General features: G+C 45.8%; 1 protein-coding gene across 2 annotated transcripts in view; it reads left to right on the top strand.

Moving 5' to 3' along the window:
* Positions 1-941: 941 nt before the first annotated feature.
* SETD5 (SET domain containing 5) overlaps positions 942-25,417 on the top strand; it is a 66,137-nt gene continuing 41,661 nt past the window's right edge. Inside the window, exon 1 of one of the 2 annotated variants that reach the window (XR_008747228.1) lies at positions 942-1,108. The gene's annotated coding sequence lies outside the window, so the exon portion shown is untranslated. The remainder of the gene's footprint in view (positions 1,109-25,417) is intronic. The other variant, XM_055804154.1, reaches the window with a different exon arrangement.

Raw genomic sequence — 25,417 nt, 5'->3', positions numbered from 1 at the left:
GGGCCACTCCCGACCGGCCCGCCGCCCCACGCAGCCGGCCCCGCGCTCAGCGCCCCACGCCCTCTGTTTGCGGCTCCGGGGACAGAGAACCAGCCAGCTGCGGGCTCCGGCGCTCTGCCGGCACCTCGCCCCACCGGCCCCGGCCTGCACGGGAGGCGGCGGTCCCGGCACGGCCTGCCGGCACGGCCTGCCCTCCCGCCCGCCTCAGGAGGGCCCGCCAGAGCCCAGCAGCTCGGCGGCGCGGCACCCGCGCTCCGCCAGGCCTCACGGGGAGGCACCGGTGGTGGGTGGGCCCCGGATCCCCCCCGGCGAGACCCCGACCCAGGGCCACCCCCCAACCCCCCCGCAGCGCGGACGTGCCGAGCGGCAGGCCCGCTCCCGCGCCGCTGCGCCTGCGCCCTGCGCCCCCTCCGCTCCCTGCCCGCGCATGCGCGGCGCGGCGACGGCTGCCGCCCAGGAATCTGGGGCGCCCGCACCGCCCCTTCTTTCTGCCACGTGTCCCGACGCGGGAGTTACCCCGCGGAGAGCGGCGCCTCGGCGGGGGCGGTGACGGGCCCCGCCGGCCCCGCCCCTCGGCACGTAGCGCGGCTCAGCCGGCAGGCTCTGTCGCAGCCCGCCTGGCTGCACCGCGTCGACGCTTGCGGCCGCCTCCTCCTCCCCCCCCTGCGGCCCCCCTGCGCCGGCCGACTGGCAGCTCACCGCGCCAATGGGGCGCCAGGACCGTGGGGCGAGCGGCGGGGCGGACGCGCGGCTCCCACTGAGGCAGGAGCGCGGGCGGGACCGGACGGCAAGTCGGCCAATGGCAAGCGTGGGCGGGCGGGGAGCTGGCGGCGGCGGGCGTCCCGGCGGGGCGGGGCTTAGCGCCGTGGCAGCCAACGGGAGCGGGAGTGGGCGTGTCCGGGGCGCCCCTGGCGCCGGCGCCGGGGATCCCCGTGCGCCCAGTGCCGTTTCCGCCCGGCTCGGGGAGAAGCCGCCGCTACTGCTGCCAGGGGGAGGGGCTGGCGCCGCGGCCGCCGCCGAGGGCTTGCTCCCGCCGGCTGCCCAGGAGACGCCGTGGCGCTGAGCCGGGCCTAGTGCCGCGCGGGGGCCCGGGGAACGGGCCGGCCAGGTAGGCGCGGACGGGTACCGGCCGTGCCCGGCGACGGGGCTGGCGGGAGGGAATGCCCAGGCGGGAGGGCGGGCGGCCGCGGGGGGCTCCCGGCGCGGGCCCCGGCCCGGCGCTCCGCCCTGCGCCAGCCTCGGGGGGTCCGGGCGTCAGGGCCCCGCCGTGGCGGTGGGGCAGCGGCCCCGGAGGCCCGGCCCGGCCCCGACCCGGCGGGGGAGGCCCGGCCCGGCGGCGCGGGCCATCATGGCGGTCCCGGTGGTGCGCGCCCGCCCGCGGCGGCCGGGCTGGGGCCGGTGGTGGCAGGTCGGTGCGGGGCCGCGGCTGGGGCCGGGGCCGGGCCCCGCCGCGGGGCTTTGTCGGTGGAGGCGAGCGGCGGGGAAGCCCCGCCGTAAGCTGGCCTCCTCCGCTCCCCCTTTTCCTCCCTATTATCCCGGGGGGGGCTTAGGGGTTGCTGTCCGTCTCGGGGCGGCCTCCTCCGGGCGGTCGCTGCCTTGCCCCGGCCGCCGCTACCCGCCCCGAGCCGCCGGCCCCTCTGGGCCTCGGGGGAGGCGGTGTTTGACCTGCATTTTCTGCTTTCTCATGGTGCCCGTGCGGCGTCTTCCCCCGTAACCCCCTGCTCCCGGCCCGCCCGGCGCCGCGGGCTGCAGCGCGGATCCTCCTGCATTTCCTCGTCCGTCACGCGTGGCCGCCGCGGGGTGGGTTCCCGGTCCCGCTCCGGCCCCCGCCGCCTTCCCTCCGCCGGCGCGGGCAAGGTCACTGTCGCCCGGCGGCTCGTCCTTGGGTGCCGGTGACCGGAGTTCACCGCCGTGTCGGGCGGGGAAGCGGCGGCGGGCAGCGCCGGGCCGGCCGCGGGGGAGGGCAGGAGGCGAGGTGCGAGGCCGCGCGTGGCCCCGTGGCAGCGGCGAAATGGGTGCAGCAGCGGCGCGGGGGCGGTCACAGCCGCTTCCCGGCCGTGTCCCCGCACTCCTCTGCTGGGCGCCGGGATCCCCGGGTGGGCCGTGCGGTTTTGGGGGGAGTGGGTCTGCAGAGGGCACGGTGCTGCATGGCCGCTCCGTGAGGGAATGGCAGCGCCGAGGGTACGGCTGGGGCAGGGGGCGAACGCCTCCCCTCGTGAGAAGGGTGCAGCCGGGTCTGGAAGAACTTGATGTTGGTGTCTGTGGTGTACTGGGACACCGTGGGTTTTAGGTGGTTGCCCCACTGTGACTGGGTGTTACTACCAGAACCTAAAGCCAGAAAAAGAATTTCCGATTTCTTCATTAGAAATGGGAGATTCCCCTTTTCACTTGGATAGGAAATACTAGTTTTGCTTTTTTTTTTTTTTTCTCTTGTGGTTGACCCAGGAAGTCATCTTGTCACCAGCCCTGTGGCTCTCCTTTGCTCTAGAGGTGCAGGGAGGAGGGTGTTGCTTTGCTCTGGATCCTGTGGGTAAGCGTGTAAGGCAGTGACAGCAGCTGCTGTTGGCTCTGGAGCTGTGGTTGCTATGAGAAAAGCTTCAGTAGACTTGGCTGCTATCTCCAGGGAAGGACAGCAGAGCAGCCTCCATTAGTGTGGTGGTGGAGAGATGGCTGGCTCACGTTCAGCAAAGAGCTTTTACTTTTCAGGCCGTTTCCACAGGCCCAGAGCAGAAGCAGGGGGATGTTTTGGTTGGGTGGGATAAAAACCTACAAGGTGGGTTTTGTCGCTGTTCTGGAGTTACTGGAATCGCATTAAAGAAAGCGCGGGCTGGAAACCCCGAGTTACCCTTCCCAGATATTTTGGCCCATGTGAAAAGTAGGACAGCGAGAATTGATATGATCTTCCTGCTAAGTGAAAGCTGCAGTCGTGTCTCTTTTGAACTCCAGTCTCCTTTCCAGCCAGTAACAGCCAGATGCTTTTCTTATTGTTTGTATGGCTCCTTCCTCCCCTTCCATCGCCTGGGCCCCACTTGCCTTATTGACTGGAATTTCTGCTGTGTGCGGTGGGTGTGTGCAGCAGACACCAGCCTGCTAGTGCTGAGGAGGGATTTTCCATTCACAGACCAGGGAACAGTCAAAATAAAGGCCCGGCTCAACTTTGGGTCTGGAAACAGAAAGCAGGGGAGAGGAGTTTTCCCTCTGCTGCAGAGTAGAATTTATCCTCTGTGCTTCTTAGGTAGTTGTATGTCAGAATGTATAGAAAATGCTGCTCTGCTGTGGAACAGGGAGGTGAAACTCCTGTGAATAATAGGGACAATTCCTCTCTTTCGGTTGACTCAAATGCTTGATGAAGGAACAGTTTGCAGGAGGAGGCCATTTTCGACGTGACTATGTATTGTGGAATCTGCCAGCTTCTATCCACACTTTGTCTGCTTGACTGCAATAGCTTCCTTTTTTTTTTTTTTTTTTTTTTATTTTAAGGAAGAATGAGTGCCTTTCTTATCTACTTAACTAACCATTTGGCACTGGCTGCTGTCTGTATGATATTGTGTTCTGGAGTTGGAGCTATCAGCATATTCCAGTGCATTTGTTAAAGATGAAACTGTTAGTTGAGGTATGCAGCATGGGAATACGTTAGCATTGGAAAACAACTGCCATCTTTGTAAACTAACACCTATAATGGGGAGAGCCCCTTGCCCTGGCCTGAGTTACCAAACTCAGATTTACTATGAGCTTGAAGCAAAAATTCCAGGACCAGAATAACGTGAGAGAGATTAAAATGTGCCCTTAAATCCGCTTGACTGGCAGCAATCATGTGGTAGATGCCAAACTCCAAGTAGCTTTTCTGTTTGAGGATCTGTAGCACCCAAATTGTTTCACAAGGTGGGGTGAGCAACTTCTAACCCACCTAAAACGCATCCATCACTGGGGCTGAACGTGATGTCTGCTGCCTAGCGTGGAGTGACATGACAACAGTAATGAACTGAGGATTTTCTGAGTATGAAAACTAGCTCCTTGGTTTAATAAAATACAGCAAGTGATCTTCATGGCCCTTTAGTCTTTGTTTACAGTCTCTCTGTGTGTTGTTTACAGTCTCTCTGTGTGTTATAATGGGGAATTAGTCCACTGCCTCGCATCCTGTTGGATAACTGGCACTGCTTTGACAAGGCCCTGGCTTTTCATTTTACTGTCTTAGCCCAAGTGACCTGAAAGTAATATTCCTTAGCTAATGTTGGCTGAGATTGCCCCACCCCAAGGTGGGCAGTGAAATCTGACGTACATTTAAATCTTTTTTTTTTTTTTTTTTTTATGAAGAGGACTCAGTTACAGCCAGATCTTATTTTGAAAAGTAAAGTTGATAGAACCCACAGGAAAGAGATGGCATTGAACTGGCACCCCAGAACGTGCAAAAGTTTATGCTCTTTTTCTGGGGGTGAAAAACCAACCAACAATTGTTGATTTAAATTTTCCTAATGTTCCCTGAAGTAGTAAAAAAAAAAAAAAAAAAAAAAAAGACAATTTGAATTCAGACTTCCAGGTCCGAAGCAAACAAGGGAGAACTAAATGTGTGATGTCCCAGACATGTACTTTATGGGTCTGACCAGTCTATTCTTTCTCCCATTTTGGGTGATCAGACTCTTACAGACTTGTTTTGAATGATGTGATGAGATAAAAATGTTTCTATCTATTCTGGCAATAGTAAAACAAACATAATGAGTGTTCAGAGGTTTGAAAATTCAAAAATCATTGTTCTCATGGCAATATTACTGTATTACAGAAGCACATTTGTGTTCTTACTCTGGTGTTGCTTGTGTGTGTAATTCTGAAATGTTGCCAGTGAAATCTTGTCTTATGTGTAGTATATAAGAAAGGTTGCAATAGGCAAAAGGGGTTTTTTATGTATACAGGATGTGGTAGCAGTACTTTAGTTCAAAGTGTTAAATGTATGCTTAAATGTACAGCATGTGAGATATTAAATCTCAGTCGCCCCATGAAACTTAAGCTTCTGTGTGATTTTAAAATAAAGACTTTTTTTTTTTGCATTTTACTTGTCTATTTAGTTTTTTTTCTCTTCCAAACCAAAAGAAAAATGACTATGGATGTTAAAGCTGTTAGTGTTTCTACAGCCAGTCTTCTGCTTCCATGACCGACTTGTAGCAAGAGTTAGCGCACAGTGAGTTTACACTTACATTGTTAGAGACGGTTTTGTATAAATCTGGCTTAGCCTAAACCTCTTGCTTATTTTGATCATGGAAGAAGCTCCAGACTAATGCAGCAGGAGTACAACATCTTGAAACTGTGGGAGCTGAGATGGGGATTTTTTCTACTTTTTCTCTTTTCTTAATTCCTTATTGAAGTTGCTGGGGGCTTCTTGGGATTTTTTTTCCACAGGGTTTGCTATTTTGGTGGCAATTTTCCAGTATTCCTGTAGCAAATCAGCCGAGCGGTGGCCCCTGTCCCTGCTGAGCAGGGAGAATGTGCAGTGCTCCTGGCCTCCCCGCTGAGCTCATGCAGGGGTGGGACTTGCTAAGCTGCTGAAATCGCAGCTAATGCCCACTGAGCATGCTGAGAAACAGTTTTTCAACTGCTCCTAGTTTAAATTTTTTTTTCTTCTATAATTAGTAAAGATGCTCTTTGTCTCAGAGGATGATCTACGCGACAAATCAGGAGATTCTTGTTCATCGTCCCCCACCCCACCCCCCGCCCGAGCTAGTGGTGAAGCATTATTTTCCTGTAACAGAAATAGCTGAAGGGATTTTTCCCTCACTTCAACTGATGAGTCTGAACTTGAAAAGCTGTAGCCCAAAAGAAGAAATCTGCAGCAAATAATAGCCTTAATGCTAGTTTTTGTTGCCACAAGCCCTACAGGAGCGTCAATATTGTTGTTTAAATTGTAAATCTGCAACTTTCTGCTCCTTAAATCTAATTTAAATGCTTTAACAGTAGAACAAGCAAATTTATGTTTTTAAATAATAAATTTGAGAAAGAAAAGTTTTCTTGATGAGTTTTATTTTCCTCCCACCAAGTGCACACAAATCTCAATTATTTTAATGAGCAATATGGGAAATATTCAGAAAAGTGTACTGATGTGCTCAGACTTCAAGGTGGAAAAATGTGGGAAGACTTGTCAGCAGTTTGAGTGGCAAGCTTTTAGTAAGCAGAAGTAATTTCTTTTGTGGTCAGGAATCTAATAGTCCCACATTCACCAAACATGGAGAAAAAAGGGGGAACGAAGAGAGAGAAACATAGAAGAGTGGCGTTGAGAAATAGTCAGGAATTTGGCTTTTAGAGTGAAGTTTAGAAGTGATCTGTTGTTTATGCTAAAGTTTAATCCTTATAAACTTGATAACGTTGACAGGTCTTGCATTCCTCCCTGAGGGTCATGGAAGGGCTAAGTTTAGCAAAGGGGAGGTATCCCAAGCAGTTAGATCTATGCAGTTCTCAAGGCAGCAAACTTCTTTGCTTATTCATCCCGTTCTAAACGAGCTTAGTTATTTTTTTCACTACAGGCAGCCTTTCGAGATAGAATGTGAGTTAGTTTTAAAACTCAAATGCTTAAGCTCTAAAATATTTCAAAGTAATTTCAGAGTAGAAAGGTCGCAGTGCTTTTGATGTGGTCATATTTAGAGCACGATTACAATTGCAATCATACACATTGACAAGAAGATACTGTCTAGATTTGGTAGCTGCTCGTTTAGTGACTCAGACTTATTCCTTTTGTCCTTATGGAGTTCATACCAGGGTTTTCTTCTGCAGCCTTGTTGATCTATGGGGGCAAAACTTTTTGAGTGATCGTGCCAACAACCCAGAAAACAGTTTGAATTTCTGATACTGAGAAGAATCCTCTTGACTTCAAAGTGAGCAGTTTGAAATGCAAGTTGTTGATAGGGAAGGAGTGTGAGACCTTGACGTCAAATTTTTAACAGAACATGCCTGCTGATGATGATTCAGTACAAGAAAAAAAAAAAGTTAGGATGTAGCTTGGGGTTTTAGTTTGTTAGTGTCAGATAACGCAGTCTCTTGGTTTTGCATAGACTTTGAATCGTGAAAATAAGTGGCCAGAGGATTTTTGAGGGTTGTGTTGCATGGAAATATTTGGGTAAGGAAGCCCATGTAAGACAGCGTTGCTCAGACTGCGGGAGGGAAAGACGCAGTTTGCTTGTGGGAGCAGAATATGGGAGCTGCAGAGGTGATGCCTGGTGGGAGGATGGGACTGGGAAGACTAAGACTTCTCATCACAGCTCCAGGTTGTGCAGAGAATAGGAGCAGAGGAGTGTTTTTCAGTGTGGCCCTTTCTCCCTTCTCTGCCTCTGCCCAAATTACATCTTTCTGGCAACATTCTCAGTCACACTCTGGGACTGGTACCACTTCAGGATGCCAGTGTGGGAGCTGCTCCCATGGAGCAATTCTTAAATGTTTTTATGGGAGAGAGTGAGGTGAGAATGTATCCTCACTTGCAGGCAGGAAGGAATATATTGGGAGAAGTTTGAGAACCAGTGATTTAGGAAACTAAAGTGCCCTGGGGGTTCAGCATGGAGCCCTTAAAATAGTTAGCATGTCTCAACCTGAGTTGCAGTATCAATTTATAGGTACTTGGAAGAATATATGAGCCTTTTGCATTCATGTGGCCTTCAACTAAAGACACTAAAACAAATTATTTCCTGTGTTTTGGTGGCATTAGGTTGAAATAACTTATAATCATGCTGCAAGAATGCTTTCAGTAATGTGGCTGTAGATTAACTTTTGCCACAGCAAAGATCTGGAAGCTTCCTGTATAAATACAGCTAAAGTGAACCTTTGAAGAAAACATGACTGCTTGATCAAGTTAAGTAGGCTCTCTTGACTGTAGAGGAGACTGGCTTTCTGATTCAAAGTTCTCTTACAGTTTCATGAATTTCAAGGATGTTGGGGTTCAGAATGGCCTGGAGGTTAATAGGGAACAAGGATACTTGTAAGGTGAAAGTCAGGTTCTGAGCTTGCCACAAACTGGCTTTGTTGTGCAGTTGTTCTAATATCCACCCCAGGGTTTGCTCATATATGGAAGTTTGTGTGTTAAACTGGAATGGGTGTCTGTGATGCACTGCATATTCTTTGCACAACTTTTGTGCAGGTTTTTGGTGCACGCTAGTGATATGGTTCCATCGCAGTTCAAGGTGACCTAACGTGCTGCTTCCACAGTCCTGTTTTCCTTTCCACCATCACTTTTGCCTCTGTTCTGGCCCGCGTCTGCCCCCATACTGAACTATTCAGGAAGGCTACCATGACAGCAAGTGCGTTTCATTTTTGGAAGTAAGAGTTTTCTGCTGGCTTCTGCCTGAGCTGCTCGACTGTGGGGTCAGGTTAGCACCAGTGCAGAAAGGGATGGGGAGGCTGCACTGAAGCTGTGCCAGCTGAAGTCAGCTTGAAACTATTGCAGAACTGCACCCTGCTAGTGAGGTTACTCCGGGTGAAGTTACACGAGACAGCTGAGTACATCCAACAGCTCTGCTGCTGAATGGAGAAAGTTTTGCTCCCCCTTGCTCTCCCACCCAACGGGGAGTTCTTACTGTCTTTTCTGTTTGCCAGCTCTGGTTCCTGCTGGATCCCTTTTCTGAACTCCTTCAGCTTGCTAACCCAGCAGAAAGCTATGTTGTGGTTCTTTTATGTTTTGGTTTTTGCTGGATTTTTTTTTTTTTTTTTTTGCCAAGATAGTGAACCGAATTGGCTCACCAAGAGATTTGACAAGCATCCAGAGCCCTCACAAAATGAATAGGGGAGAACATATGGGTGGAAGTGCAGAGGATGTGGTGGGGACCGGAGAAGGGGAGCAGGGTCTCTGCCTTTTGGTGGCAGCATGCAGTGTGGCCAGTTCACGCTGTCCCCTGTAACTTCACATTCCTTTTAAAGGAGAGCAAGCTACCATCCATTGCATGGTGAGCAGTCTGTGAAATACTGTGGGTCTGTGCCCTTGGGTGCTGTGCATGGAGTGCTTTCTTTAGACAAACCTTTAGTTCCTCGCTTGAAAATTGGTGGTGTAGTCTTTCCTTCACCTGCTCCTTTGCTTGGGGAGCTGGGCAGATGTTTTAATGTAGGTTTGATCTGTGATGGTGCAATAGTGTTACAACCTAAGCATGGGGGGTAACTGTTTCAAAATAGCAAATTCTTGTAGGTGTTCTTTTGCAGAAAGCTGGAGTGCTGTCCCCTTTTGGAAGACAGCAAAATGTTGATTAGTATACAAGTACTACAAATCGGTGTAAGCAGATGCACCACACAGTGTTCCTTATCTTTTTCTTCATTTAGTTTTGTTTTGTTTTAACCTGGCAATTAGAAAGTCTTTATTTTGCATTTACTTGCCAGTCATTATGACTTGTAAGATACTGAGGCATGCAGAAAGTTAGGAATCACTGAAGACACATTCTCAATCAAATGTATTAAAAACATATAGTAGTAAAAACTGTGGCATGAATTCCATGTAACTTTGCTGAAAATATAGAGACATGAATGCTATTGGAACAACACAAAAATTTAGTTCAGCCAAGTCCAGTTGCAGCAGAAACTTGAATCCTATTTCTTTAATATGGAAAACTTGGTTATAGCAGCATATATTTGAAATAGAACAATTATTTGTGTACTGCAAGTCCTGGTGTGTGCTGCTCGCTCTGCCCCACTGCAAGCTGAGGCTTTTAGTTTCATACCTATTTGGTCTAGTAGAACTTGAGGCAGTGTTTTGGCTATTTGTGTTTGAATAAAGTTATTTAAATGTTAGCATGTCATGACACCTCCAAATGCATATTGCTGTGCAAAAAATTTGTTGGGCGTGAGCAGTATGTCTCATAAGCAAGAAATCTCATCTGGTGTAAGGGTGATCTTTAATGCAAACCTTTGCGAATAGCCCCAAATAGATCACTTTGCCATAAGGGAACTAAGATTGTATTTGCTGTCCTGTGCTTCACACCTGATAGAAGTTGTTCAGACTTTGTACTGTGGTAGCTGAATGCCTAGGTGGGCAGTAAGATGACCTATGTAGGTAGGGTTCCCATGTACTTCATTGGAATGGTTGTGCCCGTGCCCCCAGATAAGTACCCAGGGTTGGGACACATCCTTTATCTGACAGGGGCTGGGCAGAAGGTGGGAAGTTTTACTAAGTAATAGAGATTGTATTTTGGGGTATGCTGTCCCAAACCTGTCTCTTTTAAGTAAGTGTCAGTAGGAAGATCTCTGCTGAGGTGTCAAAACTATGACTTGTGAGATATGTAAAGCAGATACTTTAATGCCACCCTGTGGTGGTCCTACTTGGAGAGGCTGTTCTTGGGTGCTGTGCCTGAGGTGGGAGGCGCTTGGATGCTGAAGTCCCAGGCTGATGATGTCCTTTACACACCTACGGAAATCCCTGTTAGTGCTGCTTGTTACCTTTCCAGCTTAGCTACTGAAGCACTTGGAGCACCAGCATAGGTCAGATGGAGAAATTCAAGAAGCTGGGTGCAGAAGTGCTTGCACCTGGTGGCACAAGTCCACCTTTGGTGGATTCTCTTTGGCCACTGTGGGTTCAGAGTATCCTTTAGGAAAAGTTCAGATACAGAATTTGTAAGATGAAAAATTCACAAGCTGGGAAAAGACTTTCCCCACAAGCTGCCAGAGAACGTAAGAGTGAAATTAATGTGTCACAGTTCCTGTTCCCTGCTCCTGTATTCCTCAGTCTTACATACGCAGATAGAAGTTAGAAATTAATAAAGAATAAAGTGCTAGCATATTCTAAAAGTGAGACTATACGTTGAAACCTGTAGTCATTAGTTAAGCCTTTCTTGAGTGCAGCTTGGGACTGTCGGCTTGAAACTGGTCAGCAGAAATTTGTTGAATCACATGTGGAGAAGATGACGTTGAAGGAGCAGGGAGAATGAAAGGGCATGTCCAAATGTTGGTGTAACTTCTCTGGTTTTTGCAGAACTGTATGAAAAGGTTACCAGGATCCTTTCAGTGAAATGCTGTTGTTTTTTAAAAAAACATATCACACAGCAGAGATGGATGGGGGTGATTTAGGAGCAACCTATTCTTGTGAGCAGTTTGTGGCTTTCTGTTGCTCTTCCGATGTCAGAGTTTAAGGCATCACTGCTTTTCTGTGCGACAGTGAAGTAGGCTGTTCTTATGAGAGTCACTGTTTTGGGGTAACATTTGCAAGGAATTCTGAAATTTTCAGTTTTATGTGAAGAGAAAGTTGTGAGGGAGGAAATAAATGGCCTTGAGGTATTTGAAAAATGATAACAAAATTTTTACCTAAATTTATAAAAAGGTGGTTGTTGCTGGAGTGGTATGTGGGTTTAAAAATGTAAAAATTCATCTCAACAATGGGACTTGCTATGGAGTTCTGTTACTATTGACAACTTGTGATTTAGCTTAGGTTAAAATCTCTCCAGTTAAACTGATCGTCCCCATTTTTGGGAGGCTGCTGCTTGTCACCCTGGATGCATGCGTGGGTCCTTAGCCTGTACTGACTGTGAATGGAACAAGTCTACAGTGATTTACATTTTTTTTCAGGTGTTTTTTTCCACCCAAAAGTTCAAGATGTAATTTTGCCAGAGCAGTTTGTCTCCACTCCTGTTCTGGTTAGATCTGGGTTTAGCTTTAGCTTTCATGTGTAGAAACACTGTGTGACATCTCAGACGTAGTCTGATTTTACTGATAGGAAAATTAAGGCACAAAAAAAGCGATTAGCTTGCTTAGGACACCTTATAGACAGTGTGGAAGTAAAACATGGATTTGGTTTTCGTTTGGTTTTACTTTTTTACACCTGGGCTAGTGATGCAAATTGCTTCTCTTATACTTCTTTAGGTAGCTGTCTCACCCATGCCAGTCCTCCCCTCTGCCCACATGTCCATGTTCTGTAGTGCTGTGTTGCTTCTGTAATATGCCTTTGTGTTCTTTCAGTAAAGCAGTCGGTGGTTTTAATACTGATATTGATAGATGTGGGGGGGGAGTCCATTATGTAGTGGATACAGGTGGAAAAATCTCTTGTATGAGTTGTTGATGGGGAAGTGTGGTAGTGTGAGCCAGGGTGTTTTTCCTGGTTGTTTTCACTAGCTTTGTAATGCTACAAGATAGTTAGGGTTAAGAACAATGTTGCTACTGATTTGTAGCCATCAGGACTGATAAACTGTGTGAAGGGGCCTTCAGAGTATTTTGGCTATCTGCTTGGATGTTTAGTACACAAAGTCTTATCTGCATTATTCAGGAAGATAATTCCTGTCTGTGCTGCTTTCCTTCTGTGTTGAGATCGTTCTCTTATCCAACTGTTACCCAGCTGAGGTCTCCATAGTTCTCAGTTTTTCCATAATGACAAAATCAAATTAGCCCTACGATGACTGGTGAAATTCCTCTAGGTTAATGCATGTTGCCCTGAATATTTTCAGGCTATTTTTTTCTTTGGATAATTCAGCATCTTGTGTTTGAAGGGAAAGGAGGAAAGGTGCAGATTAGGAAATGCTGCTGTTTAAGGTACAGGGAGGAGCATGTAGCTTGTTTCTAGAACATAATCTGTCCAGCTGTGACTTAGTCATCTTCAGTCTTATATAAAGTGCGTCCAATCTAAATAGTTGAGCGTCTCCCTCCTGAATGCGGCAAACCAGCGTCTTCTATGCTTATGTGAAGCTGTAACAGGCGCAAGCCATCTTCTTAGGAGTGCCTTCATACTTGTGAACCTGCAGCATCCATCATGCTGTCAAGCCTCATTTACTCATGTGATGGGATTTTTTTTTTTATTATTATTGTTCTGTTTCACAATTTTTCCAAGTTTAAAGAGGCTTCTTGCTGTTGGCAGGGAATATAGCACTGATCGTCCCAGACAGGAGAGCAGAAAATGTAACATGAGAACAAGAGTGACTCTCCCAAGTCAGACTGAAGGTTTTGTTCATCTCTGACAGGGCCAAAAATTGATGCTTAGGGAAGAACGTAAGGTGAGAGGATCACAGTATCTTGGCTAACATCTCTAATTTCAGTGTAGTAGTTCATGCTGTTATGTTAAATCCAGCCCTGCTCTTAGTCACTTTGATTTTACATAGCTATTCTTTAAGGGAAGGGGGATAACTTGAGTATTATGACATGCTTTTGTATTGATAAATACATGTCCACATTAGTCCTTTGTTTATATAATTATGTGGGTTTTAGAGGGGTGGGGGAGATTCTTGTTAGGGGCTGAAGCAAGAACTGGTAAGTTTTGTAGGAACTGGCCTGTGTGAGTTGAGAGATACTCTCTGCTAGTTAAGGGATAGTGGACATTCTTATTTAGGTAGTCAAGGAAACAGATGCTGTGAGTGTGGTGTTAACAAAATGTATTGATAAAGATAGATGCTGATAAATCTCACCACTGTGGACAAGGAAGATAATGTTTAAAATTATATCAATATATTTGCCACTAATACATGTTTCATGAAACTGGGGAAGCTAGCATCTTAAGTCACCTATATATGCAGTGAAAGAGGAGTCTCCCTCGGAGGGGTAGTTAGAGCTTGTGTTTCACTTGGGTAGTTTGAAGCATTCGTCAAAGGCTTCTGAGGAAGTGTTTGATGTAGTTTTAGCTTTTAAAAAAAAGTTTTACCCTTTTTCATAAGAACTACAAATGTACTGTGTTCGCTCTGAAGACTTAGTGATTTGGTTTGGTGCTGCCTGGGGACCTCTAGGTTGCGTGATTTTAAATTCCCCCAAAGAATTGTGGTAAATCTATATGCTGTTTTTTAGGCTGTACTTGACAAACATGGTCTATCTCATTTGTAAGCTCAATGCCAAGTGTAGAAATGACTAGGTGAGATTTTCCAGTCTTTGTTAGGTGGAAAGTCAGATCATCAGAAGGTTATTTTTGGCCTTAAAGTGCATAGTTACGCAAACACTTAGTGGCCCTGGAGAAGAAATGAGCAATGCCCTGAGCAACTTGATCCAAGTTGGCCCTACTTTGGGGAGAGGAGAGGGTTTCAGTCAGCTAACCTGCAGCGGTCCCTTCCAACCTGGATTATTTTGCGGTTCTGTGGAAGTTGGACTGGGTGTAGGAGATGTGTGGGATGCCTGTTTTGGATGGAGAGGGCAAGAATTAGGAGGAGGAAGGCAGGGTACTCTGACACTAGAAATGGTTGTGCTGCAGAAATTGCATTAACAGTGGAGATCTAAAATATCTGGGATTGTAACTTGGAAAGGACACACCTAGCTTTATAGAAGATTGTGAGATGATATCAGCTTTTAATTTACTGGGGTTTAGAATTTTTTTATCTGGATGGCATAAAATATTTGATAAAGCTTCTGTCAGAGAGACGCTAGTGGCATAATGAAGTATGTTCAGGGAGTTCTGAATTGTTTTGTCCCGTGTCAACGAAATATATGAATCCATCCAGTTGCAAGGTGATGCATTTGTTAGCAAAACTGCAAACTCACCTATAAATTATGAAACAGCATTTTGAAAAGCAGTAGTTCAAAGGGCTTTAAGGTCTTTACAGCTAGTTGCCTCTACATGGTACTTGGGCCAGTATTTTATTTAAAAGGGTTAATATGATTCTTGGGCATATTGAGGAGGAAAGAAAGTAGGGGAAAGGAATGTGAAGCAAAAATAAGTAATCTTATAAACACAGCAACATTGAGACTGATGCTGGAATTGAATTTTGGTTTCCATGCTTCAAGAAGAATGCCAGTGTATTTGGAGAGAATTCAAAGGACAGCTGCAGAAATGATCTAGGGACTGGAAAATAAGCCTCATGATGTGAGGCTTAAAGGAGCTCAACTTACTCAGCTTATTGAAAAGACAATTGAGAAAGGACTTGATCTTTCTCTAAAAGGACTTGTGAGATTTCCTGACAAAGGCATAACAATATCAACTGAGGTTAGACAAATTCAATCTTGAAGTATCGTTTCTTAGCAATGATAGTAATTAAACATTGGACCAGTTTATAGGGAAAGGGAAGGAGCGAACATTCATCTTAGTCCTTTAAAATAGGCCCAACTAATTTATTTCTGGAGAAAATATGTTGTGATTTTTTAAAATATTTTTTTTTATGATGATAATACTTCTTTCCTGACAGTGGGGTTTAAGAATCTTTAAAGGTTTTATGCCCTGATCAGTTGGCACAAGTTCAGATATATGCACTTGCAGTCAAAGCCAAGATCATGAAATTAAGATGAATTTAGAGGAGAAATAGTTAAGCTGGTGCTCGAATACTGCCTTGCGTAAGACACATAAGATGTGAAGGGAACTCTGAAATTTAATGCTTTGTGGCTTGCATCGTTGGAACTCTGTTCTTTCCCATACTGCGTTGCTTCAGATGTTTAAGATATGGTTAAGACTTTCTGAAAGCCTCTACAGAGAAGCCCTGATGTAACTGTGTACACTCACTGTATTCAGATGAGCACTTCTGAATTCCAGTTGACCGCAGCAGCAGAAGTCTGTAAATCTTTTTCATCCTTTTTTAGAAACTATTGAATAAATTGCACAATGGCAATGTGATTACAGTTCCTCTGAGAGGTGAAGTAAGCACAAGCTCTCCTGGTAGGTTTCATTCTTAAATTAATGTAGGATATTCTCTACTGCTCAAGTTAACTGGACTTAGTGGGAAAGTTTGTATTTAAAACTGTATCAAATAATTGTCAGAAGCAGTATTCTAATGGCACTTGTTTGCTGGTGTTCATGCCATCCAAATGAGAGTATTTCAGTGATTCTGCTCCTCCTTCACTTTGTAAATTCACCTAGGGAATTGTGTGACTCAGTTTGGTAATGGCTCCAGATCATGCTTCTACTTTTTATTTGCGTTTGTCCATTCCACCACTCCCTCGATGGCTGCCAAGTTTCTGTATTTCCATAGATTACCTTGTTCCAGATGCCTTTGCAGACATGCAGAGCTCTTAAATTCCCTTCTGGTAGCTCTCAAAATCTGTTGCTTTGTGCAGGTAGAGCTCTCGGTCAGTCCTGCCTGTGTGCACGCTCGTCCTTGTCTGCGCAGAGGAGGACGTGGAGCTACCTGGGCTGCTCTCACCTCTTCTCCTGTGTGGCTGCATTCCTGCCTCTCCTCTCCTCCTCCAGGTCTGGCCAGGGAGGAGCCCCATTGCTCTCATCTCTGCAGCTGTGCAGCAAGGAAATGCTTTTGTGTCCTAAGGAAGAAGAGGCAGCTCAAAACTCTGTAGCTTTTTGAACATTGAGCCTATTGATTTGTCACATAAATCAAACTGTTTCTGAGGTGGGAAAGAGCTTGTCTAGCAACTGCAAGTTTCCTTGCTTAGGGCTAAAGGGATAGCAAACTGCAGAAACGTGTTGGGGCACTACTCAGTGTAAAGTGAAGGCCTCCAGCTTCAAGATCCAGTGCAGCAACCCCTGCTACTCACCTTGTCCAGGCAGCCCTATCTGTCTTAACCTGCAGAAGCAACTCACAGAAAGTGCTACACGCAAGAGAGGTTGTGAAGTCTTAGCAGTAAAGAAATCTGTCCCCTTCCCTGCCTTCCCTCTGCATTCCCCTCTCCCCAGCATCGAGAGGCTGGTGGAGGTGACCTGCTGGAGGAGGGTTGTCCCATCTCTTCAGCATGAGCAGCTCTGGTGTTTCAAACTCTTAGCTTCATCATGTGGTTGTACATACCTGCTTAGTAGCATTTGTGATAATAATGAAAATGCCCTCAATGTATTACTCTGCTCATAATTCTATATTCAAAAAAGCCAGCAGTTGCGGGAGCAGACAGCATTACATACATGTGTTACAAAACCACTCACTCAGCATCACTTCTGTGTGAGCTTTACAAGAAGCACTCGTGATGTCAGTACTCCTGTGTTACCACCCACAAGCAGTTAAGGTGGTTGGTTACACAGAGAAGCTCTTCTCAGAGGAAGAAATTACTAACTTATCTGCAAGTCACCACTAACAAATCTGGTTTAAGTGACTTTTGTCTTTATTCATTCACTGGTTGCTGGTTGCTGATTTCTCGTCATCTGCATTTACTTTGAAAATGGGTTCAACTGGATTATCTGCTTTTCGTCTTCTTAACAAAAAACCTGAGCTAGTCAAAAAAGTGACCGTGGCTCTCAGGGCTGTCTGTACCACCGAGCTTTGCATTTCTTGCCAGCAGTTATGAAGCAGGTATTTGGGAGCTTCCTGAATAAGTATTACATCTTCATCTCTGCACTTTTAAGAGCAAGTCTTTGATTATCTTTTTAGCAAAAACTTTGCAGAATAACTTACCAAAATTTATATTCCTTAAAGCTTGATGGTCCAATATATTGTTGGCTGATGACTTACTCTGTAAACCTGACTATTGTAACATTGCAATTGGGTGAACATCCACTGTGCACAGAGGACCCAACATGCAGAGCCAGGGTGTGCCATGCTGCCTTGTCGGTAGTACCTGCATTTTGGGATCAGCATGTATCTTGCCAGTGCCAAAATACAATGCAAGATGCAAGTAAGCGAGAAGAGTGAACCGTGATAAAGAACATCTCTTGAACATAATTCAGCATCATCAACCAGGTGGAGGCCACAGAAGGGGAAATAAGGGTTTTTTGGCTGATACGCTGCCTTTGGGCCTTTGTGATTACTCTCCACCACTGTCCTACTGACTTGTCTGCACTGACAGGTTTTGTGCTGGGAAAAGTAGATATGCAGAAAATGTGTGAATTTTCTAGGGGTCCCAGAACCATCTTTAACTGACCGAGAATGCCACTGGGCTCTGGTGCCTGGGCAAGTGCCACAGTCAGCGATGTTTCCTACACAGATGTCCCTGAGACGGGGAAGTGGTGGGGCAGTGCAGCTGGTTGAACTTTGAAACCTGCCACAGCACTGGAAGCTTGCTGAAATCCTGTAAAATTCACTGGACATTAATGCTTAAGTGGTTACATAGCTGTGTTTGAATGGATCCGACTGGCCACGTGTGGCCCAAGTTGCAGGTGTAGCCCGGTTTCCCACTCGAGGTGCATTGGACAAACTGGTGTTTGTTGGGACGCGGCACAAGAGCATTATGTAAGCCTGGAGCAACTTCCTTACAACGCACAGAAAAATGTATTTGCATGATCTCGACCCCAGGTGCGTGGCTGCAGAACCCACCGGTCACAAACCGCAGAGGCTGGGCTGGAGCCAGGAGGGCACTCGGTGGTGGTTTGGGCACGAGGGGATGGTCAAAGCGAGCCCTGTAATGGAAAGCAAGGCTGAACCTTCGCTTGGGAGCCGTGGCTCCATAATTGCCACACTGTATGATGTTGCCATGGCTGCCTGGGCTGTCCCTGCGTGGTTTCCTGGTGTGTGAGAGCGGGGCCAAGGCTGCCGGCGAGCGGAGAGCTGCCGTACGTGTTTGGGGAGCTCAGGCGTGCGCTGGCAAGCCGCGGTGACGGGAGGATCCTGTCTGGGAGCTCTGAGGCTCGGAGCTCGCTCTCTCCCCCGGCTCTTCCCTGCAACAGATCACAGGATGAACTGTGATTTTTTTGCAGGACTTGAAAACCCCCTTTTACTTCTTTCTGTCTATCGTAAGGTCCTTCGTTCTGCCGAAGCTGTGGTCGCGCTAGGACCAAGGTGTCAATGTTAAATGGAGGATCCGGGGGGGCTGGGGGGGGGCGGGCACAAAGGGAGGCCTGGTGGGGCTCGACGGGCCTGGATGGGCTCCGGCATGTTTTGATCTGAGAGCCTTTGGCCGCGTTGCCATCTGCATAGCCTGTGAATAGTTTTCTCTGGCACAGACCTTGTTCCTCAGTGTTGCATCATCTCTGGGAGAAAGGCCAGGTCCGGAGCCTCAGCACAAAGGCTTTCTGAGGCCGATGAAGCTTGTTCTGTGTGTGGAACATCTCTTTCCTTCCTGTCGTCCTTCCATGGGATTCCTGAAGCGGCCTCCGTCTGAGAGCCCCTTCGTCAACAGCTGCTTTATCTCCGCTGCTTCCTGCACACCTGGCTGATGCAACGTCTGCCTTGGAAGCCACTGCTGGAGTCTCCTCTGGAGCTGGGTTGTTTGCCCTGGCTGGGAGTGGCCAGGCAGGCAGCCTTCATCACATGGGGGCCTTAAATAGATGTATAAAGGACGTACAGTGAGACCTGCGAGGCAAAGAGTGTTTAGTGGGATTATGGAGAAATCTTTTTTCCGATACTAGGGCTGGAGGTTGCAGTCCTACTCCTGGCAACTGGTTAGTGGTTAGCCTTCCACTGGTTGCAACTTCAGGACGTTGCTCTGTGCCAGTAAATTCTGCTGATTCCCCTTCTATATTCAGCGACTTCCCGTGACTCTGGACTATCCGGATTCTCATGGGAACTGTAATTCGCTGGGTTTGGATTTGATCCTAGTTATTGCCCTTTATTGCTCTCTTTCCCTCTGACATTGCATGTGGTATAGGCTTTTCTCTGAAATATCTTGAAAACACAATTTCAAGGTCTGAAGGTGGTTTTTTGGGGTAGGGGTGTGCCTGACAACCTTTTTAATGTAGGGTTTGTCTACTTAGGAAAGTTTAATACACAGGTACAACCATTCATGTGAATGCTATTAGATTCACAAGCAACAAAATTTAGAACAAGGAAACACTCTGCTCTGCTAGAATTAAACCAATGTTGTTTACATTATTTAAATTAATCTTGAGTCTTATTTTAACCATAGCCATTTTCTGGTATAGGCAGGCCTTTTAAATTGAGTCTGAAAACATAGCAGATATATATGGACAAGGTGTGGCAGACTGAGCAGTGGTGTTTCCAGTATTGCTGTTCCTGGCTGTCTGTGCTGTCCCATTGCAGAAATTTGTTGCCCCTTTAACTGTATTTAAAAGGGAATATGTATTTTACCAGCTGCTGATTTTAGTCCTGTCATCTTGGCATCAACTGCACTTGACGAGACATGGCAATATTTCCTTCCTGCCAGCTGTTTTGGCAAAGGCTTAGAGGCGGCAGTCGCAGTAGTAACATCAGCTGCCACAGCTGGATTCACTGGAGGTTAGTTGTCAAGCTCTTAATCTCAGAATATCAGTTCTGCACCTTTTTTGGTGATTTTTGTGATTTTTATGACATACAGACATGTGACTGTTGTTCACTCCATGGGAAATGAGAGCAACAAACTTGCAGTATAGAACTGGCACAGCCATTAGGATGTGTTACCCTGGCTGCAGAATAGTTTTCCCCTGTGACTGTCCCAAAACAAAAGTTTGTAGAACTGAAAGAAAAGAGGGATGTTCCTCCTCTTTCCTGTTTCATTTACTTCAGTAATCATTCTTTCATCATTTCTGTGAGGCTTATATGTAATTATTTTTTCTCTTGTATGGGAAATGCCATGGAAATCCATTGTTAAACATACATTCCATTTTTAATTAGAAATCCATGGTTAATGGTTGGACTTGATGATCTCAAAGGTCTTTTCCAACCTAAGTGATTCTGTGATTCTATTCTGTGATTGCTCTATGTCTTTCAGAAAAGAACAGAAAAACATATTTGCAAAAATAGAAGTGTTTTCAGGGAGCTGCCTTCCTTTCATTTTTGAAAATTTCATTTTAAGTGCTTCAGTGTTTGAAGAATCTGTCTTCTTCACCGATGAGTTGTTATGCTGTGAGATAGTGGCGGTGTAAAACGATGGTTTTAGCATAGAAAAGGACCAACAATTACTCTTTCTGAGCCTGTGGGATTTTTCTGAATTTCTCCACTATTACCACTATTCTTTAAGTTTTATTTTGCTGATTAACACGTTTAAGGTGTTGGTGTTTCATATAGCTTGCTAGACTTTCGAAGTATTACCTTGTGAAGTTTTCTTGAGCATTTCTCTGTTCGTGGCCCTTAAAGTTACGAGGACTTTGATATGAAGTTCTTGGTTAGGATAGTCCTTCTCCCTTGACGCTGAAGTTGTTATTCCTTTAAAACATCATCTCTGTCACTGTCCTGCTCAGCAGACTGTGTGCAGACCACGCTAATGCAGTTAGGTCCCTTCTCATCAGCGTGGGGTACAAAGTTTCCTGGTGTCTGCCTGCCACCTCTCCATAAACATACCTCAGGATAATTTGGTCTACCACGGATCACTGCTACTCTGTAATTTGCTTCCCCTTTCTAATTTGGCATGTATTTGTTTATGGAATTATCCTTACGTATGACTCTTCAACCAATTTCAAATCAATATAAATTAAACTTTCTAGTAAGGTTTCACGATACAAATTAGATGTTTTAAGAAAGTCCAAACAAACCCTTGTCTGACATCTTCCATCTCCGGAGTGTCTTGGATTGTAAAGAATGTGGTTGAATTGTCCAGTAGAAAGTATTTCTGGAGGCAAAGTCTTATCTGCCCTTCCTTTATCTCTTATTAAATTTTTCTTCTATTTCTTATCACAATTCTTAGTGAATTTCTTGTGAATTCTTAGTGAAATTCTCAGTGACTAAAAAAAAAAAATACAGAATTTTTTTTTTTTGTCTGCAAAACAAAGAGGTTTTGCATCATTTCTTGACTGCTGAAGCAGCAGCAAAGTTTTGAGGTTATTCTTTTTGCTTTTCCAAGTAATCTTTGCAGTTTTGGGTCAGTTGCTGAGAATACTTGACTATGTATTTCGTAATTTCTCTGCTTGATGGTTTAATTTCCTTCAGTCGTTCACTGTCATAGTTTGTAGTCCCTTAGGGTGTAGTTTGAAGAGGAGTTTAACTAAAATTGATGTTTTCTTCATCAGATAAAATTATGGAATCCCATGGCTGGACATGATGAAAATAATCTTAAAATAGCTTAAACCACTAAATTTTCCAGCTGTTTACCAAAATTTATCAAAATTAGTTTAACTTGCATTTTAAATGTGGCTTACATAGCCTTCGCTGAATGGTTTTATCATGCTGACTTTAGCTTAGGTGTATTTTAGGACATGTGTTGAGGTAGTTTCTAGTGCTTTCATGAAGTACTTTAAGAATAATGGGAATAGTTAATATAATTTCATATCTTGCATGGAACAACTTGAGTGATGCATAGGCCCATGGATACCAAACAGTGTTTGAGGTCACCCGTGTCCTAAAAGCCACAGTCATGCCTTTCCCCGATCCTTGACTCAAGGTCTTGAGCAGCATGGTGAGCAGGATCGGGTCTCACTAGGTTGTTGCTTTTTGATGCGTAACGATTTTAAAATGCTGTTATTCTTCTTCTAAGAGCTTGTTGGTGTTTATCACGGTTCTCCACATCCCAGAGAGCAAGATGAACTCTCAACCAAAGGTTTACATGCAAGCATTTATTTTTGCATATAGTTGCTTATGTATAAAACAGGAGAGAGTCTTAAGAAAGCTGTAAGACAGATGCATTTTTAACCATTGCACTTGATTTGTCAATAGTTTGGTTATCATGGTATGCATATATAGCTAGTAATGAATATTTGTGTTGCCTGTTACTTTGATCCTTTCTGTTGTGGACTAGGACTGAGTACTCCCAGACCCTGTGGGATGGATGGATTGCTGTCTTGCTTTGTCAGTCGGCTAGCAGATGATGTATGGTACTAATGATAGTAGTAAATACTCATGTCAATGTTTCATTTTTCAAAACTGGCACAGTTGTTTCCTTGCTGCTTAGTGAACCCAGCTTGTTTTCAGAGCAAAGCTAAGCATTTGAACTGGTAGATTGAGGCACAATTCAAGTACTTTTAGGAATCTGTATGTTTTAGAATAAGTTGGAGCTAAATGACGAGGATCTGTCCACTCTGCTCCTGCCTCTCTGTAGGTGTCCTTATAAATCAACACATCTGAAATTCTGAGAATTTGATGCTTTTTTTTTTTTTTTTTGAGCTAGCTGTTTTAAATGCAAAACCCCTTGATCTGAATCTGTTTGCACTAAAGGTGCTTGTCCTTCTGTGAGAATCTGCCCTTGCTATGAGGTTGATGGGTGTGCAGCTAAGAATGGGCAGTGCTTGACTGGACTCATGTGGACTGCATTCATATTTGGGTGGCACTGGCTGATGAGAGGGGACTTCTTCAGTATGGTAATTGAAGCGCTTCATGTTTATATTAGATCTCCCATAGATTTTTGCTACTCTGAAATTTCCCAGGGAAAAGATGAATGAATAGGATCTGTAAGCCTGCTAATGCTTTTTATACTGCTCCACTTGCAGAGTGGTTTGCTATGGATGCAGATGACAGCATAAGTATGAACTGGTCAGAATTTGCTGGCTCTGTCCCAGATGAGATTGATGGAGAGGATGCCAAGGAAGGCTGCATGGCAGAGCTACTATTTCCAGTTTGCCACCAGCTCTCGCCTGTGGCAGTCTGAGATGCAGGAGAAAAACATGCTTTGAATTTGATGTGACTGGTAATGGCTTGGGAGCTTAAAGATATGCAACTCTTATATGTGGAGCTCATCCTACATAGGTGACCTGTAGGCCTGTTGCTGCGCATGGAGAAGTTATCGTTTGGCCGTTATCATTTGGACACGAGTAATCCTGGATTATCAAAAGTCTCGGGTCTTCATCTAGTTTTGGGACTTCAGTAACTGGAGTTGTTCGGAGGTGTGGGGAGTGATAAAGGGAAGCGCTTGTTTGTCCTTTGCTATCTGCGAACAAGAGATGCGTGAGAAGTTATCATCAGTGCAGGCAGAGGGGATTTCCCTGTCCTCCCTGGCCTGGCACGCATTTAGAAGTTACGTATAATCAGAAAAGCTTTTCTCAGTTTGTCCATAATGTGTCTTGTAGTGTGTTACCTTCTTATCATTCCTGGCAATGCATGAGATACTGGATGCACAATGTTAAAATATTTTGAGTCCTCTGTGGACACAGACTCAGAGGTATGCACTGTGCTGCAGAGAAACAGGCTGAATCTCTCTGTCCTCCCCCTGCTTGGTGACTGCTTTACCCTTGAGTCTGTGGCAGGGTGCAGGGGGAGTGCTTTGTCCCCCCTGAGATTGTATAGCATCACCTGAGCAGCACCAAATGGTGATGGAGTCTGGGCATCTGAATTAAGGTAACACATGCAGTCTGTGAGGCTGTGCCCAGGGTTTTTTGACGGAGGGTAAATTTTTCATGGCACTCACAAATATTTTGTAGTTTATCACCAAGTGTTGTGCACCACGGGTGCCCAGAGGTGTCTGTGAGACTGGACACTTGTGAAAACGGTAACAACCACATCTTGAAGGAGGAAGCTCTAGTGAGCTGTTTGACTGATCATGCTTGACTGTCCCTGTTAATACTGACTTTAACACCACAAGTAATGAAAAGAGTTTCCAGCAGCGAATTTTCTGCATCTGCTTTATTTGTAACATGGATGGCAGTGGTTGTGGAAGTGAGCCAATGCAGTGCTGTGGCTGTTGCATCCTAAACAGAGTTTTGAAAATTAAATTCAGCGTTATAGCAGGTGCTGCAGAACCTTCACTTGGCCAGCTTAGATTTATTACAGTCCTTTCTGTTGATACAGGATGTTACGTGAAATAATTCAATAGCCTATATTTACCATTTAGCTAAGGCAACCATTTAAGGTTTTGGTCTGAAGTTGAGTGAGCCCCTTGGTGTGTGACCTGTGCCGAGCGAGAACTGGGGATCCCAACACTGCGGTGGCTGTGCGGGTGGATGCTCGTCTGGGCTGTTTTGATGATGCTGGGGAAGACCAGGTGTCTTTATACTGGTATGACTGGTTAAGGAGGCAGGCTCGTAGATGCAGAAAGTGGTGGTGGGGGAAATATCTTTAAATCCTGCATTTTCAAAACCAGCTAAGTATTATTTACCTGTTAGGCCTTCAAAATTCCTGTTTCCATTTGACTTCAAGAATTGTATCATAAGGGAGATAGGTTTGTGCTGTGGTCTGAAACTCATCAAATCTGCATTAAGACTTTGAATTTTAGGAAAACTTTGGAGAGAACTTGGTGTGACTTTTTTTCTCCTCTACAACTGTATATTTTTGGGGGGAGAGGTTAGGAGGAGCTTGGAGATTGTATATACAGGAAGTTTGCCAGTTCGATGGGTGAACATTTTGATGTCAACCCCAGTATTTTCTGTACAGGCTAATGTTTTGGGTGTTAGCAAGCCAAGTTTCATGAAGACCAGCCTGTAATCTAGCCTGAAGGTGATGTGGTCTTGGACAGCACTTGAGATCAGTCTCAGCAATTTGTTTTGAATGTTACATTGTCAGGGTTGAAAGTGTGCATAAAACAGCAGCAACAAACAGCAAAATCTGAGCATGGGTGGTGGTTAGGCAAGTACTGCTAGGTCAACACAAAAGTGACTGAACTGGAATTCGCCTTGTCTAACCTTTCTGTTTGGTGTTTCATGTTTCTCCGGTAATCTCTCCCAAAAGTGGGAGTTAGCGGACCATTTGTACAACAGTGTTTGTACAGCACTGATGGAAAGAGAGTTTCCTATGAGAAGTGGCTGAAAACTTGTCCCAGTTACCCCAGGACTGACCAGATATCTTGTGACACTCAAGTCCAGGAGCCACACCTGAAATCCTCTGGTTCTGCTGAGTCACGAGCAGGCGAGAGGCTGGAATTTGTCCTGATGAAATCTTGGGCTGCTGCCAGCTGGGTATGGTCATGGCAA

Source organism: Falco peregrinus, chromosome 5, assembly GCF_023634155.1.
Source record: "Falco peregrinus isolate bFalPer1 chromosome 5, bFalPer1.pri, whole genome shotgun sequence".
Taxonomy (NCBI): Eukaryota; Metazoa; Chordata; class Aves; order Falconiformes; family Falconidae; genus Falco; species Falco peregrinus.
This window is presented reverse-complemented; position numbering and strand designations above follow the sequence as displayed.